The following is a 19,187-nucleotide window of genomic DNA, read 5'->3' as shown; positions in this document are numbered from 1 at the left end:
AGCTGATACCATCCGGGAAGTGGTACTGCAGCATAAAAGCCAGGACTAACAGGTTCTGGGACTACTTCTTCCACCAGGCCATCAGACTGATTACTTCAGACTGACACTATTGTATTTCTAAATTATATTGACTGTTCTGTGGTATATTTTACTGTACATACTATTGATTACAAATTACTATAATTTGCACATTGCACATTCAGATGAAGATGTAATGGAAAGATTTTTACTCTTCATTTATTTGAAGGATGTAAGAAATAAAGTCAATTCAATGGTTCATCAGGTTAAAGTATCAGAAGATGAAGATCTGCTGAGGTTTCTCTGCTGGCCTCATGGTGACCTCAGCCAAGATATGATGGACTGTAGAGTGATGGTACATCTCTTTGGAGTAACTTCTTCACCAAGCCGTTCGAAAATGCACAGAAGATAACAAAGATCAGTTCAACTGCAAGGCGGTGGATAATGTTTTGCATTTCTCTTTGTTGATGACCACCTTGTGTCAGTGTCCTCTGAGGAAGAAGTGGTATCTTGCTATCATACACTTGTGCTAAAGGTGACTTTCGACTCACAAAGTGGCGAAGCAACTGACACAGTGTGCTATCTGTGATACCAGAAGAAGAGGGAGCAATAGACATGAGGATCTGGGTTTAAATCAAGATGGAGAGAGCACCGAGTGTGGGATGGTGTATTTAGTCTGATACTTTAAGATCACGATCCAAGATAGACCACTCACCAGAAGGGGATTCCTTCCACAGTTAGTTCCATTTATGATACTTTAGAAATCCTGAGTCCAATGGTTCTATCTGCTAAGAAGATCCTACGAGATCTCTAAGAAAGAACTTGGCTGGGATGACACTATACTGAATTCAAGGCTGTTAAATGTTGAAACTCCTGGATTTTGGAGAAGTTACTGCTGCACAGTTACAACACTTTACAGATGCAAGTGAAAATGGCTATGGAGCAGCAACCTACCTCTTGTTGCACAACACACGTTCTCAAGTGTACAGTGCTTTTATCATGGGAAAATCAGGGTTAGCTCTGTTGAAGTCAGTTTCCTTCCCTTATTGCTGCTACGATAGGAAGCCGTATGGACACATTGTGGAAGAAGGAGTTGCACATGCAGTGCTTCTGTGCTGAAGTAGTTTAAGAAATTCTTAAGGTCTCACAGGCATCTCAATGGAGCTATGTCAACACTTCAAGCAACCCGATGGATGTTGCCTCCTTAGATTTGAAGGTGAAAACATTCCTGAAGAATGAAATATGGGTGTCAGGGCCTCATGATCTTCTTGAGCCTGAAAGGGAATGGCCTGTGAATCCTGATTGTTCTGGAGAACTCCTGCTAGATGATCCAGAAGTCAAGCTGTGTGTTACAATAAATGCCATGCAGATAGAAGAGAAGGTGGATGCAGCAATGCATATAATCCATCACTTCTCATCTTGGACCCATTTGAGGAAGACAGTGGCCTGGATTTTTAGATTTAAGAAACTGCTTTTGTTTCTTATTTGGGAGAGGAAGCAATTGAACATAGCTCTTGTTCATTTTGACTTGGATGAAGAACAACAAGGATCTTTGAAGAGAGAGATTGAGAAGGCCAAAGGTTGTCTCTCAGTGAAAGAGATCAGAAAGGCTGAAATGGAGATCATTGGGTCTTGCCAAAGAAATAGATTTTCAGATGAAGCTCTGTTTACATGTGTGAGAGTGGACTACTTTGGACCTTCTGAGGTGGAGTACTGTGAAGAGGTATGGGGTCATATTTACCTGTCCAGCTATACAAGCTGTTCACATTGAAGTGCTATTTTTTTGGACACAGATTCCTTTGTTAATGCACTTCTAACCTTTAGAGCAAGACGAAAGCAGTTTCATGAACTGTGCTCTGACAATGTGGCAAACCTTGTTGGAGCTGAGTGTGAGTGGAGAGGAGCCATTGAGAAGTGGAATCATTCACAGATCAGTGATGTCCTTCTTCAGAAAGAAATTAAGTGGATTTTAAACACACCCTCCCACTCCCTGCTGTTTCACATTATGGAGGAACATGGTCAGATCTGTGCAAAAGATTTCATCTTGTTGCCTGAATTGGGGGGCATGTGTTATGAGAAAAGGTTGAGTGAACTCGGCCTTTTCTCCTTGGAGTGAAGGAAGGTGAGAAGTGACCTGACAGAGGTGTATAAGATGATGAGAGGCATTGATTGTGTGGATAGTCAGAGGCTTTTTCTCAGGGCTGAAATGGTTGCCACAAGAGGACACAGGTTTAAGGTGCTGAGGAGTAGGTACAGAGGAGATGTCAGGGGTAAGTTTTTTCACTCAGAGAGTGGTGAATGCATAGAATGGGCTACCAGCAACGATGGTGGAAGTGGAAACGATAGGGTCTTTTAAGAGGCTTTTAGATAGGTACATGGAGCTTAGTAAAATAGAGGGCTATAGGTAAGTCTAGTAATTTCTGAGGTAGGGACATGTTCGGCACAACTTTGTGGGTCGAGGAGCCTGTATTGTGCTGTAGATTTTCCATGTGTCTATGTTTCTATGAAAGGTCCTTAGATGCACCATGAAGATACAGAATCTTGACAAAGAAGGTTTCCCTACAGTCCTTTGTGAAGTAGGGACTATTACCAATGGTCATCCAATTATCAAAGCATCTTCCAATCCCATTGATTTGGAAGTACTAACACCCAATCGTCTGTTGCTTCTGAAAACCTCACCATACTTACACCAGGAAAGTTTCAAAAGGAAGACATTTATGCTGTCGTAGATGGAAGCAGGTCCAATACACATCAAACTTGTTTTGGGAATGGTGAGTCAAAGAGTACATTCCAGAGCTGCAGGAAAGTCAGGCATAAAACTCAATTTCCTCCCAGGAGATGTTGTGCTTATAGATGACGACTCAGCGCTACGAAACTCATGGATCGTGGCAAGAGTCATTCAAGTCATTCCAGACAGAAGAGGATTTATGAGGCAGGTGCACACCAAAACCGAGACCAGTTGTCCAGATAGCCAAGATCTGTCTTCTTCAGGAGGCAGAGGTTTGAGGCGCTACAGCTCCTGAAGCTTCAAGCATTTTGCTGTCATGCTTCCTGCATTCCTTGAAATTAACTTGTTCCTCAATTTCTGTGCTCCCTTTAAACTCGCTGGGCCTCCGTTTCTAAGTCAAAGTCAAAATCAAGTTCAGTGCAATATGCATAAGTACAGGTTAATGGAAAACACACTTTCAGCAGCTTCACAGGCACATAACATTAGATACACAACATTCACAAGAGAAAAACATCAGTTAAGCATAATTATACACTATTTTTCCAACACCAAGAACACCATGAGAATAAAAAACAAAACTAAATCTATTGTAGTCTGAAGAGTTCTTAGTGTTTTCAGTCTCTCATTGCTACAGTTGGAAGTTCCCACCTGTTTCAAAAGGGCAACAATTATACCAATAGGCATTTGGTGTCTGTTAGTCTCGTGAGACCATGGGTTTGCGCCTTGGGAAGGTTTCCGGGGCGCAGGCAGGGTTGTATGGGAGACCGGCAGTTGGCCATGCTGCAAGCCTCCTCTCTCCACGCCACCGATGTTGTCCAAAGGAAGAGCACTAGGACACCAGTGTCGTCGCAGAGCAATGTGTGGTTAAGTGCCTTGCTCAAGGACACAATGCGCTGCCTCAGCTGAGGCTCGAACCAGTGACCTTCAGATCACTAGACCTGATGCCTTATCCACTAGGCCATGTGCCAACACAACAATTATACCAGCGCCCAAGAAAAGCAGTGTGAACTGTCTTAACAAGTATCGTACAGTAGCACTTACATCTGTGATGATGAAGTGCTTTGAGAGGTTGGTCATGGCTAGAATCAACACCTGTCCTATTCTGGCTGGCTGCCGGTTACCAGTGGAGTTCCACGGGGGTCGATGTTGGGACCACTGCTTTTTTATGATGGATGTCAATGACTTGGACTGTGGGATTAATTTTGGGACTATGGCTAAATTTGCCGATGATACAAAGGTAGGTGGAGAAGTGAGTAGTGTTGAGGAAACAGAGAGCCTGCAGAGAGACTTAGATAGTTTAGGGGAAATGGGTAAAGAAGTGGCAAAAGAAATACAATGTTGGAAAGTGTTTGGTCATGCACTTTGGTGGAAGAAATAAAGGGGCAGACTATTATTTAGATGAGGAGAGAATTCAAAATGCAGAGATGCAAAGGGACTTGGAAGTCCTTGTGCAGGATACCCAAAAGGTTAACCTCCAGGTTGAGTCTGTGGTGAAGAAGGTGAATGCAAAGGTGACATTCATTTCTCGAAGTATAGAATATAAGAGCAGATATGTGATGTTCAGGCTCTATAAGGCACTTGTGGGACCATACTCAGAGCACTGGGTGCACTTTTGGGCTCCTTATTTTAGAAAGGATATACTGACATTGGAGAGAGTTCAGAGAAGCTTCACAAGAATTATTCCTGCAATGAAAGGGTTACTGTATGAGGAACATCTGGCAGCTCTTGGGTTGTATTCCCTGGAGTTCAGGAGAAAGAGGGGGGATCTCATAGAAACATTCCAAATGTTAAAAGGCCTGAACAGATTAGGTATGGCAAAGTTATTTCCCATGGTAGGTGAGTCTAGGACAAGAGAGCATGAATTCAGGATTAAAGGACGTTCATTTAGAACAGAGATGCAGAGAAATTGTCAGAGGCTGGTAAATCTGTGGAATTTGTTGCCACAAGCAACTGTGGAGGCCAAGTCATTGGGTGTATTTAAGGCAGAGATAGATAGGTTCTTGATTAGCCAGGGCATCAAAAGGTATGGGGAGAAGGCAGGGGAGTGCGGATGACTGGAAGAATTGGATCTGCCCTGATTGAATGGTGGAGCAGACTCGATGGGCCGAATGGCTTACTTCTGCTCCTATATCTTATGGTCTCAGTAAGGGCCTGGATCCACTGCAATTTGCCTATCGCCATAATAGGTCTATGGCAAACGAGATCACAATGGTTCTCCATGCAGCCTTGGATCACCTGGGCAATACAGATACCAACATCAGGATGCTGTTTATTCACTATAGCTCAACGTTCAACACCGTCATTCCTACAGTCCTGATTGAAAAGCTACAGAACCTGGGCCTCTGTACCTCCCGCTGCAACTGGATTCTCGGCTTCCTAACTGGAAGTTCACAATCTGTACCGATTGGAAATAACATCTGCACCTTGCTGACAATCAACACTAGTGCTCTACAGGGAGGTGTGGGTTAGCCCACTGCTCTACTCTTGTTACACCCATGACCATGGCTAGGCATAGCTCAAATGCCTTCTATAAATTTGCCGATAATACAATCATTGCTGGCAGAATCTCAGATAGTGACAAGAGGGCATATAGGAGTGAGATATACCAGCTAGTTGAGTGGTGTCATAGCAACAACCTTGCAGTCAATGTTAGCAAGACCAAGAGATGATTGTGGGCTTCAGAAAGAGTAGGAAGAGGGAATACAAACCAATCCTCATTGAGGGATCAGAAGCGGAGAGAGTGATCAATTTCAAGTTCCTGGGTGTCAGTATCTCTGAGGAACTAGCCTGGTTGCAACATATTGATGCAGCTATAAAGAAGGCAAAACAACAACTATATTTCATTAGGAGTTTAAGGAGAGTTGGTTTATCACTTAAAACTCTCTAAAACTTTTACAGATGTACCGTGAAGAACATTCTGACTGGCTGCATCATTATCTGGTATGGGGGGGGGGGGGGGTGCGATGGTAAGATTGGAGTAAGCTGCAGAGAGTGGTAAAATTAGTCAGCTCCATCATGGGCAGTAGCCTCCATAGTCCCAAGACATTGTCAAGGAGCGGTGCCTCAGGAAGGCACCGTCCATCATTAAGGACCCCCAACCCACAGGACATGCACTCTTCTAATTGTTGCTATCAGATAGGAGGTACAGAAGCCTGAAGGCACACACTCAGCAACTCAGGAACAGCTTCTTCCCCTCTGCCATCCAAATTCTAAATGGACATTGAACCCAAATATCTCACTACTTTCTCAGTACTCAGTACTCATAACTTCTGCCTCTTCCAACGGGATCCCACTACCAAGCACATCTTTCCCTCCCCCCTTTCTGCTTTCCATAGGGATCGCTCCCTACGCGACTCCCTTGTCCACTTGTCCCCCCCCCCTTCCCTTCCCACTGATCTCCCTCCTGGCACTTATCCTTGTAAGCGGAACAAGTGCTACACCTGCCCTTATACTTCCTCCGTCACCACCATTCAGGGCCCAGATAGTCCTTCCAGGTGAGGCGACACTTCACCTGTGAGTCTGCTGGTGTGGTATACTGCGTCCGGTGCTCCCGGTGTGGCCTTTTATATATTGGTGAGACCCGACGCAGACTGGGAGACCGTTTCGCTGAACACCTATGCTCAGTCCACCAGAGAAAGAAGGATCTCCCAGTGGCCACATATTTTAATTCCACATCCCATTCCCATTCTGATATGTCTATCCATGGCCTCCTCTATTGTCAAAATGAATACAAACTCAGGTTGGAGGAACAACACCTTATATACCAGCTGGGTAGCCTCCAACCTGATGGCATGAACATTGACTTCTCTAACTTCCATTAATGCCCCTCCTCCCCTTCTTACCCCATCCCTGACATATTTAGTTGTTCGTTTTTTTTCTCTTTCTCTCTGCCTGTTCCCCATCTCCCTCTGGTGCTTCCCCCTCCCCCCTTTCTTTCTCCCGAGGCCTCCCATCCCATGATCCTTTCCCTTCTCCAGCTCTGTATCACTTTCGCCAATCACCTTTCCAGCTCTTAGCTTCATCCCACCCCATCCAGTCTTCTCCTATCATTTCGCATTTCCCCCTCCCCCAACTACTTTCGAATCTCTTACTATCTTTCCTTTCAGTTAGTTCTGATGAAGGGTCTCGGCCTGAAACGTCGACAGCGCTTCTCCCTATAGATGCTGCCTGGCCTGCTGTGTTCCACCAGCATTTTGTGTGTTGTTTTTATCTCACTACTTTTTCTTTATTTCCATTTTTCTGCTGCTTATTTTAACCCAACTATTTAATGTACATGTATATGTTTCCTTAATTCATTTTTTTCTGTATTTCATGTTTTGCATTGCACCACTGCTCCAAAGTTGACAAATTTCACAACATTTGCTGGTGACACTAAACCAAACCTGATTCTGATTCTGTTGTTATACCGAAGTACTGATTGGGATTGTGCAGGTTGCTTCCTTTGCATATTTGAAGGGAAGTACAGTCGACCCTCCTTATCCGTGGGGGTTTGGTTCAGGGACCCCCTACCAATACCAAAATTCATGGATGCTCAAGTCCCTTATTTAACCTGTCTCAGTGCAGAGGACTTTAGGACCCGGTGCAGCTCTGAACCCGCAGTGTTTCTGTTTGGGAAAATAATCACGATCATGATTGAAAATAAAGTGGAAACAGTAAAGCGATTGGAAAGAGGTGAAACACCATCGGTCAGTGGAAAAGCATTAGGCTACAGTCGGTCAATGATTGGAACAATTTTAATTGAGCAGGTGAAAAGCCCTGCCCCGATGAAAGCTACAATTATTACTAAGCAACACAGTGGTTTAATTATTGAAATACGTATGTTTCTTAAGTGTTTTATATGCATAGAAAGGTAAAATAGATTCTATGTACTAAGACAAACATTTGACTAATTGATGCTAAATAATACTGAATGAACCTGTTCCGACTAAAGACGGACTCAGGAACGGAACTCGTTTATAACCCGGGGACTGTCTGTACTTTTAAATCATCTCTAGATTACTTATAGTACCTAATACAATGTAAATGCTATGTAAATAGTTGTTCTACTGTATTGTTTAGGGAATAATGACAGGAAGAAATATTCTGTACATGCTAAACGATGAGTGCTGGAAAGAGAACTTCTGGGTTTTCCCAATCCATGGTTGGTTGAATCCGTGCATGCGGAACCCGCGGATAAGGAGGGCCGACTGTAGCTGTTATTGAACCTGTTCTCCCTTTAAACTCACTGTGATCTTAACTCCAGTGTTCTCTTGGAAGTCACTTTGTGTATTCCCTGTGCTTCCTTTAAGCTTATCAAGTGCCTGGAAAATCCATGATATTACTTGTTCAACTTCAAGTTATATTGTGATAAGCAAGCATACACATGATATGATTTGGTATGAAAATTAGCTTTTTGAAGCAGCAACACAGCAAATTGCAAGATGAAGGCAAACATAAATTAACACGAACATAAATTAACATTAATGATATTAGGTACAACTGTACACCTGCTTGTTAATGCAAACATCTAATCAGCCAAACACATGGCGGCAATTTGGTGCATAAAAGCATGCAGAATAATCAAGAGGTTCTGTTGTTGTTCAGACCAAACATCAGAATGGGAGAGAACTGTGATCTAGGTGACAATGTCAGTGGAATGATTGGTGGTGTCAGACAGGGTAGATTGAGTATCTCAGATACTGCTGATCTGGAATTCTCATGCTCATGGTTTCTATGTTTATAGAAAATGGTGCCAAAAAACAAACCCAAATAAAAAATCCAGTGAGCGGCAGTTCTGTTGGCAAAAAATACCTTGTTAATGAGAGAGGTCAGAGGAGAATGACAAGACTGGTTCAAGCTGACAGGAAGGCGACAGTAACTCAAATAATTACGTGTTACCTCAGTGGTGTGTAGAAGAGCACCTCAGAATGCGCAACACATCAAACCTGGAAGTGGATGGGCTGCAGCAGTGGAAGCCCGCCCTCAGTTCCACTCCTATATCTAAAAAAGCAGCCAAAGGGTGTCTGCTCATGGATTTCCCAATGGTTCATGAACAGTACCTCACTACTCTTGGCTTGTGCTATTTATTTACTTTTTTTAAATAACTTAATGATTTTTATGCATTTGTACTACACTGCTGCCGCCAAACAGCTAATTTCACTCCATATGTCAGTAATAATATACCTGATTCTGCATGTTCAACACAACACAGTTGCATAGTGACTTTCAGAACACTTTACAGCGGCAGCGATTGGGGCTCAATTCCCACCGCATTTGGTGAGGAATTTGTACATTCTCCCCACGGCAGTACGGGTTTCCTCCAGGTGCTCCAGTTTCCTTCCACACTCCAAAGATGTATGGGTTAGTAAAGCATGGCGATCCTTGAACCATGTTGGTCACTGACACAAAATGATGCATTTCACTGTATGTTTTGGGTGTGCATGTGACAAATAAAGCTAATCTTTATCTTTTACCATTGAACTCTGGATTAATGGTATCAACAGATATTGCCACTAGATGGCACTACCTTCAACAAAGTCATCGTGTCAGTGCTCAAGTGGCCTACAATCAACAGATGTGAAATGGGATCAAGTATTATATGTTTTCAGGCCAATGTTACCTATGTCTATTGATTTTCATTAATTTTTTTCAGGATGTATGTGTCAGTATTTCATCTTCATCTCGTATTGCTCATTGAGAATAAGGTGGTGAGTCGCCTTCTTGAAGTTCTCCAGTGAGGTTATTCCCACTATGCCCTCCACCTATTTTTGTCTCATCTGCAAACTTGGCCTCAAAGCCATCAATTCTGTCATGCAGATCATTAACATATAATATGAAAAGAAGCAGACCCAGGACTGAACCCTACGGAACACCATTAGTAACCAGCAGCCAACCAGAAAAGGCTCCCTTTATTCCCACTTCTTGATAGGTTATTCAGCCAATCTTATGTTCATGCTAGTATCTTTCCTGTGACACCATGGGCTCTTACCTTATTTACCAGCCTCACGTGTGGCACCTTGTCAGAGGCTTTCTGGAAAAACCAAGTAAACAATATCCACTGACTGTCCTTTGTCTATCCTGTCTGCTATTTCCTCAAAGAATTTCAACACATTTGTCAGGCAAGATTTCCCCTTAAGGAAACCATGCTGACTTTGGCCTATTTTAACATGTGTCTCCAAGTACCACCAAAACATTCTTCATAATGGACTCTTAATATCTTGCAACCCACAGAAGTCAGGCTAACTGGCTTAATATTTCCCATCTTTTGCCTCCTTCCCTTGGAGTGCCATTTACGATTTTCCAGTCTTCTGGAACCATTTCAGAATTTAATGATCCTTGAAAGATTGCTACTAATGCTTTCACAATCTCTTCAGCTACTTCTTTCAAAACCTTGGTGTGTTGTCCCTTTGGTCCGGGTGACTTATCCACCTTCAGATCTTTCAGCTTCCCAAGCACCTTCTCCTCAGTAAAACTGTGTGTGTTTTGAATATAATACCTTCAATCCTATATTTAGCATTCTTCTTTTCAATTTTGTCATCGATTTGCCTGGTGAAATTCTTATCCCTTTCTGAACTTTTTATCTTATTCTTTATTCTGCAGACTTCAGTAACACCTCCTGCACTCTCCCTCAATTTTCCTTTATCCATACTTTTCCAAGCTGTTGAACCTAACTGCTATTATTTAGTTTAAATCCTATCACAGCCCTGGTTATGCAATTCACCAGGCTGCTGGTCCCAGCATGGTTCATACTATGGACCCTGGGCTTTTGGAATAGCCCTTCCTTTCCCAATACTGGTGCTAATGTCCCACAAACTCAGACCCTCTTCTCCCACATCAAGCTCTGAGCTCCTTCATCATCAGATATCTGAACAATGAACCAACCCATGAACACTACCTCACTATTTTTACTCTCTTTTTGCGTACTTGTTTGTTTGTTATATATGTCTTATAGTTTTTTAATGTACTGCTGCCGAAAACAACATATTTCACAACATCAATTATATTAAACCTGATTCTGATTCATTCTCTGATCGTATGAACCCTGTGCTAATTTGCTCATGGGTCAGGTAACAATCTGGAGATCATTATCATTTTTTGGGTTTTATGATTTAATTTAATCTCTAGCTGTTCAAATTCCCTTGGCAGAATTTCTTTCCTTGTTCTTCTAATGCCATTGGTACCTATATGGATGACAACTGGATCATTCCTCTCCCACTCCAAATTCCTTTGCAGGACACACGAGATGTCCTGAACATCAGCACTACGTAGGAAACACAGTCTTGATCTTTACAACAGCTAATTGTCTCTATTCCCCTAACTGTACTATTTCCTATTACAACTACATTTCTCTCCACACACCCGCCCCCACCGCTGCTCTTGAATGGCTCCCTGAACTATAGTCTTATGATTCTGTTGCTCCTCCCTCCTGTAGGCTCCACCCATCCTTACAGGGAACACCAATCTCAGATCTATTGGGCAGGTTCAAGGGCTGAGGCTCTTCGATCACTACCTCTTGGATCCCTTTCGTCACTGATCACAGACCGAAATTGAAGTATTTAATCTAACGAGTGTGACTACTGCCTGAAACTGATGCATCTCAGTGTCTGAGGATCTGCTGGAAGCTCAGATTCCAGGTCATCAACTTTGAGCTCGAGTTCCTCGAGCAAATAACGCTTGCTGCAGAGGTGCTCACCAGAGACCACAATGGGCTCCACCAGCTTTCACATCATGCAACTACGACACATCATTTGCTTCTCTACCTTATGTAATTAGTTGTAATGTTGTATTTTTAGGTAACAACTATATTAAAAATATTTCAACTTTACCTGCTACTTTTCTGGGTCTCCTTGCCAAAGCCCCAGACCCCTCAGACTCCTACACTGGCCCACTCACTGGCTACTTCAAAAATGGCATCTGGGACCTCAGGTCCTCACTCTAACTCTGCCCCACTCACAGAATGGCCAATCCCACAACGCTCACTCTATTTATATCTAACTTTTTCTTTTGGCCCTTGCCAATTGCCCAGAAACCCAATTGAACTCATATTGACCAGAACGTCCTGGTAGGCCCTGCTCACTTATTTAAATCTGGTACTTTTCACCACAAGTAACAGCTCTTTCGATCTCAGCTGAGCTGAAAGTCTCAACAGGCCCTGCTTGCATTTTAAATCTAGCACTACTCACCCGCAATCTTACAACTGTTTGGTCCCTTGGTCCCCTGGAGGCAAGTGGTCCTGGGAAATTCTGTATATTCTATGAACACCCTTGCCATTCTGGAACAGCTTCTTCCCTTCCACCATCAGACATCTGAATAGACAATGAACTCATGAACTCTTCCTCAGTATTTTTTTCTTGTGTTCTTACATGAATTATTTAATTTATTTTTAATATATACTTTTTATAATTCATAGTTTTTGTTACTATGTATTGCAATGTTGTACAACAAATTTCATGACATATGCTGGCGATATTAAGCCTCATTCAGATTCTGGAAGATGTCCTTGAAATGAGGACAGGACTGTTTCTGTGAGGACTGCACAGAGGTCCTTTCTTTAAATATATGCATTTGCAAAAGGTTTATTGATTGTGTTGGTTTGCCCATGACCTGCTAGAGAGCCAGTCGAGCAGCTATGAGCTCTTACTATGGAAATAGTACTAGACCTGGGGCGTCTCCTGAATTATCCGGAATCCATGGTCATTTATGTAAATGACTAGGACACTATGATGTTGGAGGCAGTCTGGTCAGTAAGTCAAAAAGCCTTCTCCCATTCCCTCCCACCAACCCGGAGCTGGAGATATACACCCATTGAGGTGGCTGAATATACGTACCCATGGTTGCTGTTGCCACGTGCACGTGCACCTTGTCTGAGACTGGAAGGACCTACCTGAAGCATCGCAAGATCTGTGAAGCACTGAAGTTCCCAGGGCACCAAAAAGCAGAAACAATGACACTGATATTGCTCAGCACATCAAGCTGCATCTGTGGAGAGAATAAAGATTTGAATCAAATTTCCATCTACAGTACTCTGCATTTGATCTTTAATTTGAAGTTGTAAATACCATTTACCAGAGAATGAAGAATGAAGAACCAAAGAAGATTATAAAACTCCATCTAACAATGGGAGAGCTGGACTTCAAGACAAATTAAAACATCCCAACTCTTGTCAGCTTATTGGATTCTTCCTCTTCTGTTTGTGAAAAGCTCAATACATTTCTAACATGTGCACATTTAGAAACATGCTTGTTATGACTAAGATGACCTAACAAATTCTGTTATTTATGATACAGAATCACTTTGTAGCCAAGGCCATTAGAAATTCAGGGATGGGATCCATTTTGCTGGGTTGATCCATTCTAAGTAGAAAATACACTTAAAAAGTACTTTTGACTGCAAAGCAAAACCTGAGAGAACTTTAAGGTGTTTTATTAATACAACTCTTTTATTCATTCTCCTTGACATAGTCTATTCAGTAAAGGTACTTGTAACAATAACTCTGTTTCTCTCTCCACAGTCACTGTGTTTTTCCAAATGTCCTTGTTTATAATTTCAGATTTTGAACATCTACAGTATTTTTGTTGCTTTTGAATTAATCAAGACATCTTCTGATACAGATTTTGCTAGATAATTTAACTTTTTAATCCATTTTGCTAATCTGCCAAATGCTGGATATGCTAAGACTCCAACAGTTTTTTCTTAATTATTTCAATATTTTTTGTGGTGGGTGTGTATCACATTTTTATTGCAATTGCTATAATTTAGACATGCCTGCATTGAACATCGATATCATTATTTTGCCCACATATAAGGTATAATATGTTCAGATCGTCTGTAGTTTCTGAGCTGGCTGCTGTAGTCCTATTGCCCCTCCTAGTTTGGTGCCATTTCCAAATGTAATTACCTTGCCCTGAAAGAGAGAAATTCAATATGAAGTTACCAGCTTTCCAGTGCAATGTCTTGCAGGATCTCTTTATGATCTGCTGTGCTGGAACTATGTCAAATTATGCATGTTGACTTGGGAGAAAACTAATCAGCTAGAGAACTTACCAAAAACCTGCTCAGTAAGACCCCAATAAATACAGTATATGTGCCTCTATTAGGACCCTTCAACTAAATTGCACTTCTTGGAATACCCTGTTCACTCATTCTAAAAGCTGCCGACATTTGACTGTTTTTAATTGAACATCAGCCTAACTACAACTCTCTTCACTTATGGTTAAACAAGCACCATTGCAAATAATCAGGTTTTAAAAAAAACTTTACCAAGAGCTTTATATTTCAATTATGAATAAAAGAGATTGAATACTAATGGTCACAGTGGCGTATGATTAACAGAACCAAGGTAAGACCGGGGTTCAATCCCTGCCGCTGTCTGTAACGTGTTTGTACATTCTTCCTGTGATCCCATGGGTTTCCTCTGGGGGCTCCAGTTTCCTCCCATATTCCAAAGACGTATGATTAAGATTAGTGTGTTGTGTGCATGCTGTGTTGATTTTGAATGTGTGGTGACACTTGCTTGCCCATCACAACCCTTGCTGATTTGATTTGACAAGAATGATGTATTCCACTGTATATCTTGATGTAGATGTGACAAATAAAAAAAGCTAGTCTGATCTTTAATCTGGAAGCAAACCTTGGGGTTCCTGTCTTCACCCTAAGAGGTGAGTTGCAGGATGTTGATCATCTGCTGAAGGTCCTTAAGATATGGACAAACTTGAGTTCTCTCAATGGGCTGAGATGCAGATTGGAACTTGTTTTTGGAACGAGAGGTTGTGACATTGATAGTAAATTGTTATCTCCTGGTCAGGTACCATTTCCATTTGCTGCACATCAAAACCTGGACTCATAAGCACAAATAAAGGAAAAAACACTGGATATCTAACGCCCATTCTTTCCTCCATACTTAAGAACTAAAAGTGATCAAATCTAAGAACTCACTGTTGAGCTGGCAATGTAATCTCTGCAGATTGGATCCACTGCATTGTCCACAGAACTGACTGTATCTTCTCACTTCATTCTGACATTGTCCATTGCTTTTATGCCTTGACAATGGTCTGACAGAAGTTCCGGGGAGTCCTGCACTACAGATCCCATGAAGGGGGAGAAATTCACTGAGCATTGGTGGTACTTACCAGTTTGCACTCTCAGGACTGTACCTTGTGTAGCAGAATTTCTGGGATGCTTGCCCAGCTTTTGTGCTCATCGGTCCCTTGCATTGAGCTAAAACCTGTCTTGAAGGAAGGAAGAATATTCTTGTGTGAACCTGCCAGGAAGTTGCAAAGGTTTGTGTACAGGGATAGAAAAGTGTGATTGTGGAGGGAAAAGGGCGTGAACCAATGGGATTAACCAGTGGAAGACGTGCAGTTACAGTAGAGAAGACTCAGTGATTGGAGAAGGATGTTGGAAAGCAATGGAGATTGGAGTTGTGATGATCCAAAGACTTGGAAAGATTTGAGGTTAAGTCTTACTGATCAACTGTGATCGGGTCAATAAATTTATTATAGAATTGCAACTAGGTCTTGTATTCAATGGTCATCCTGTTCACCTGCTCTTTCAGCACTGACCTTTGCTACCTACAGTCTGGCCTGGTATTCTTGCCCTTCCCAGTAGTGGGAGAAGCTATCCCCTTCTTGTCACCTCCATGTAAGAGAACTTCCAGTGTGGTGTCTACAAACCTCGATGTATTTCTTGTATTTTTCTTCATACAGCAGGGTAATGCAATTAGTTCCACTCCCCAGCTCTATTCTCCAATTCTCGAAATTTTATTTCTAGTTTTGACTCCCCAGATCTTTATGGAAATGCAATTTCTCTGTTTCCAACACTTATTAATGATATCTAGATCTTGTCACTACCTGTTCAAAAATGTTTGTCCTCAACCCCTTGCCCCTCAACTCAACGTTTTAAAGCATAAAGATTAGTCTCATTTTTCACATGTATATTGAAGCATTCAGTGAAAAGCATCCTTTGTGTTAAAGGCCAACACAGCCCGAAGATGTGCTGGGGCCAGCCCACAGGTGTTGCCATGCCCGCAACTTATTAACCCCAACATCTTTGGAATGTGAGAGGTAACTGGGGTATCTGGAGGAAATCCACACAAGCTTCTTACAGACAGTGGTGAGAATTGAACCCTGATCACTGATTGCTCACACTGTAATACCATTATGCTAACTGCTACATTATTGTACCTCCCTCTGCCATCACTTTCACTCTGCATCTCCCTGATCATATATCTGTTAATGAGAAAGGTGCTTTCTATAAAATAAAACACATTTGATATAAATCGATCCCAGTTTTGCTCACATCTAACAAGGCTAGCTGATTTTGTTTATACTTGGCCAAAGCTCACCTTGCCTTCAGGAGGAGGGGTGTTATTAAAGAACATCATTTTTCCTTGATGTCTGTGAGATGCCATAAACTCATCTTGTGAGTCATTTTAGCATCAAGCCCATCAAAATCATGAATTTTGTGCCCTTCAGTCTCTCTAGAATTATACAACATGGAAACAGGTCCATAATGTCTGTACTGACCAAGGTCATCCCATTTGCCTTTTGTATGACCTATAACCTAAATCTTTCCTATCTATGCAACTGTCTAATTTTTTTTTAAGTTGTTATTGTACCTGCCTCAGCCTCTTCCATCTGTTAGCTCATTCCACATATGTACCACCCTCTGTGTTTTAAAAAAAGTTGCCCCTCAATTTCCTGGTAAATCTTTCCCTTGTGTCAGGGCGCTGGAGCAGGGGTCCGATCGCAGACCCAGTACTGTGCACACAGTGATATTAATCGAGTAACAAATCCCGAGGTGCAAACAAAGTCAGTGTCAAAGTTCAGGCAGAGATCAAAACATCCGGAGAAATCCAAAAATTAGAATTGGGAAACAGGCAGAGTCAATATTCAGATGGACAGAGTACAGATACAAATGCTGGAAAGGCTCAAGGGAAAACTGGCACAATCTAGCAACAAACAGGTGAAAATATAGGCCTGAAATACACTGAGCAATAAACAGAGAGGCAGATGATAGGTGGAGCACAATGAGACAGAAATGGCAGCAAAACCGGTAATAATGAGAAACAGGTGAGAGGCGGAGTACTCAGTAATACAGGGGTCGGAGTAGAGCAGGAGTGGGGACAGAAGCACATGGGGCAAGAAAACAAACAAGAGGACATGGCAATACAAGACCACAGACTTGACGGCTAGGAGGAAACGCACAAAAAGACAGAGTTCAACTGGAGGTACTGACACCTTCTCATCTTAACCCCATACCTTCGCGTTCTTGATTCCCCAAACCTGGAAAACAAAGTGTGCACTCCCCCTATCCATGCCTGCTATTGTTTTATGTATTCCTATAAGATAATCTCTCAGTGTCTTGCTCCAAGAAAAATAATCCTAACCTGTCCAACCTCTTCTTATAACTGGGTCCAGAGTTCTGGTAACATCCTTGCAAATATTTCTGCACTCTTTCCAGTTTGATAATGTATTTTCTGTAGCAGAGTGGCCAAAACTGAAGATAATATTCCAAGCTTTGCCATGGTCTAGTACAACCAGGCCATGACTTTCCAACTTTTATATTCAGTACCTGATTGATTATGATCAATTGATGCTTGTTTTCATTGCAAGTATTATGTTTCCCTAAACCAGCAGTTCCCAACCTTTTTTAAGTCATGGATCCCTACCATTAACCGAGGGGTCTGTGGACCCCAGGGTGGGACCTGCTGCATCTGGCTGTGTCCTTAAAGAAAAAGTCATGATCCCATTATTGATAACTGGGCCGTCGTGTTCACAATCCACCATTCCCCAACATAATCTTTAGCACAGTTTATTAGGGTTTGTCGTATTTCTCTTCCCATGCTGCCAAACACTTTGACGCCTATTTTACCTGAGATCCACATCTAAGGGGCTCCTGAGTCCAGAGGAGCAGTGATCTACAGCAGCATCCTTATACCTTCATTAGGTATGCCTGCAATTTGAGCTGGTCCTAAAGCTCAGATTACATCAGTCAAAACTGACGTCAGCAATAATATTAATATATATTTTTCATGAGGAATAGGAGACATTGGAGCTCTAACATGAATACCTTAAACCTCCTCTGTCCATCCTTCGGAGACTTTTTAACCTTCATCCACCCTTTCAAATATTTACTTGCGCCCTGTGCATGACTCACTTAAAGCTCCCTGTACACAAATGGCTTTTGCCTAATATACTGTATATGGGTCTGACATACTCAAGTTGACTTTGTGAGCTGGAGTTTCAAGGTATTTAAACAACACTCAAAGGATAAAATGCCCTGGATGTGAGGGCAGATTGTTCACTGCATCGTTTGAATACTCCCACAAGTTAAAATTCACAGCTATGTTTATTTTTGTGAATCTGCGGTTAATCATTACACCCAATTTCACAAGTTTTCAGTTCAGAACGTATCATTTAAATTTTTTTTCATTAAAATGTTTGATTTAACAGTCTGGGAGATGTTTGAACGATGCAATGAACTGGAGAAGCCTGATATAATGGAATACACAAATATCTTTATGAGTTTACCTGTGACAGTCATAATTTCAGAAATATAAACTCCAACGTGAGCTTTTAATCATCCTGTTCATGCATTGTTTCTCTTGCCTCAAGGCATCCCACAGAAATCCATCTAATTTGTGTTTTTTTTTGAAAAACCTGGCTGCCCTGCCCTTCGTCTCAAGGTTTGTTTTCCTTACAGGCTAAATTGCAGCACTGCGCCACGACCCTGCTTTCAACACCGTCCAATCAGAATCCTGGTTTATATTTGAAAGAGCCACAGGTGACATCGCAAGAGTGAAGCAATTGTCTCAGAATACGCAAGGGCATTCGCAGTGTCAGATGCCAAATTAGATTGGATCAGAAAGAATGGGGGAGCTGGAGTAAATTCAAGCTTCTACCATGAGAGGGCAATAAGGTCAAGTTCCAGCAATAGGTGTGCAGCAGACTGAGCAAGGCCTGGACCTGTTAGAGTGCCCCCAGGTTTAAAATAATGCAATGATAGCAGTCAGGTTTATAATCAAAAAGAGTAACACAGACTGGGAGCAGCTTTGAATTCGGTGCAGTAGGATTATATTTAAGTAAGCGTTGTACTAAGTGGTAGAATTGCACAGTAAGTAGAGCTGCTACTTCACAGATTTAGCAGCCTAGGTTCAATTCAAAATCCGAGCAGAAAGTGCGGGTCAGGCTGCTTCTGCGAAAAGAGAGAGAGTTAATGTTTCAGGTCCGAGACCCTTGGCCAGAACTGGGAAACAGAGAACACGTTTTCAGCAGCAGAGAGAATGGAGGAGTGATGGGTAGAGCAAAGGGAATATCCTTGAAAGGGAGCAGTCAGGCTCTCTGGAGTCTGTATGCTCCCCATATGAACTTTTCCCAAATAGTAAAGATGGTTGGTTGGTTAGTTAATTGACCATCGTAAATTGCTTCTGGCGTGTTGATGAAAAGTAGGGTGAACACACAGA

The 19,187-nt window shown here is 42.1% G+C and overlaps 1 long non-coding RNA gene across 1 annotated transcript; it reads right to left on the bottom strand.

Moving 5' to 3' along the window:
• Positions 1-489: 489 nt before the first annotated feature.
• Positions 490-18,868, bottom strand: LOC132395931 (uncharacterized). Its single transcript, XR_009512790.1, has 4 exons — positions 18,256-18,868; positions 12,609-12,703; positions 11,908-12,030; positions 490-3,137 (listed from the first exon to the last, which is right to left on the bottom strand). It is a non-coding gene; the product is annotated as an uncharacterized LOC132395931 (long non-coding RNA).
• Between the last annotated feature and the right edge of the window lie 319 nt (positions 18,869-19,187).

The sequence above is a fragment of the Hypanus sabinus genome, chromosome 6 (genome assembly GCF_030144855.1).
Source record: "Hypanus sabinus isolate sHypSab1 chromosome 6, sHypSab1.hap1, whole genome shotgun sequence".
NCBI lineage: Eukaryota > Metazoa > Chordata > Chondrichthyes > Myliobatiformes > Dasyatidae > Hypanus > Hypanus sabinus.
This window is presented reverse-complemented; position numbering and strand designations above follow the sequence as displayed.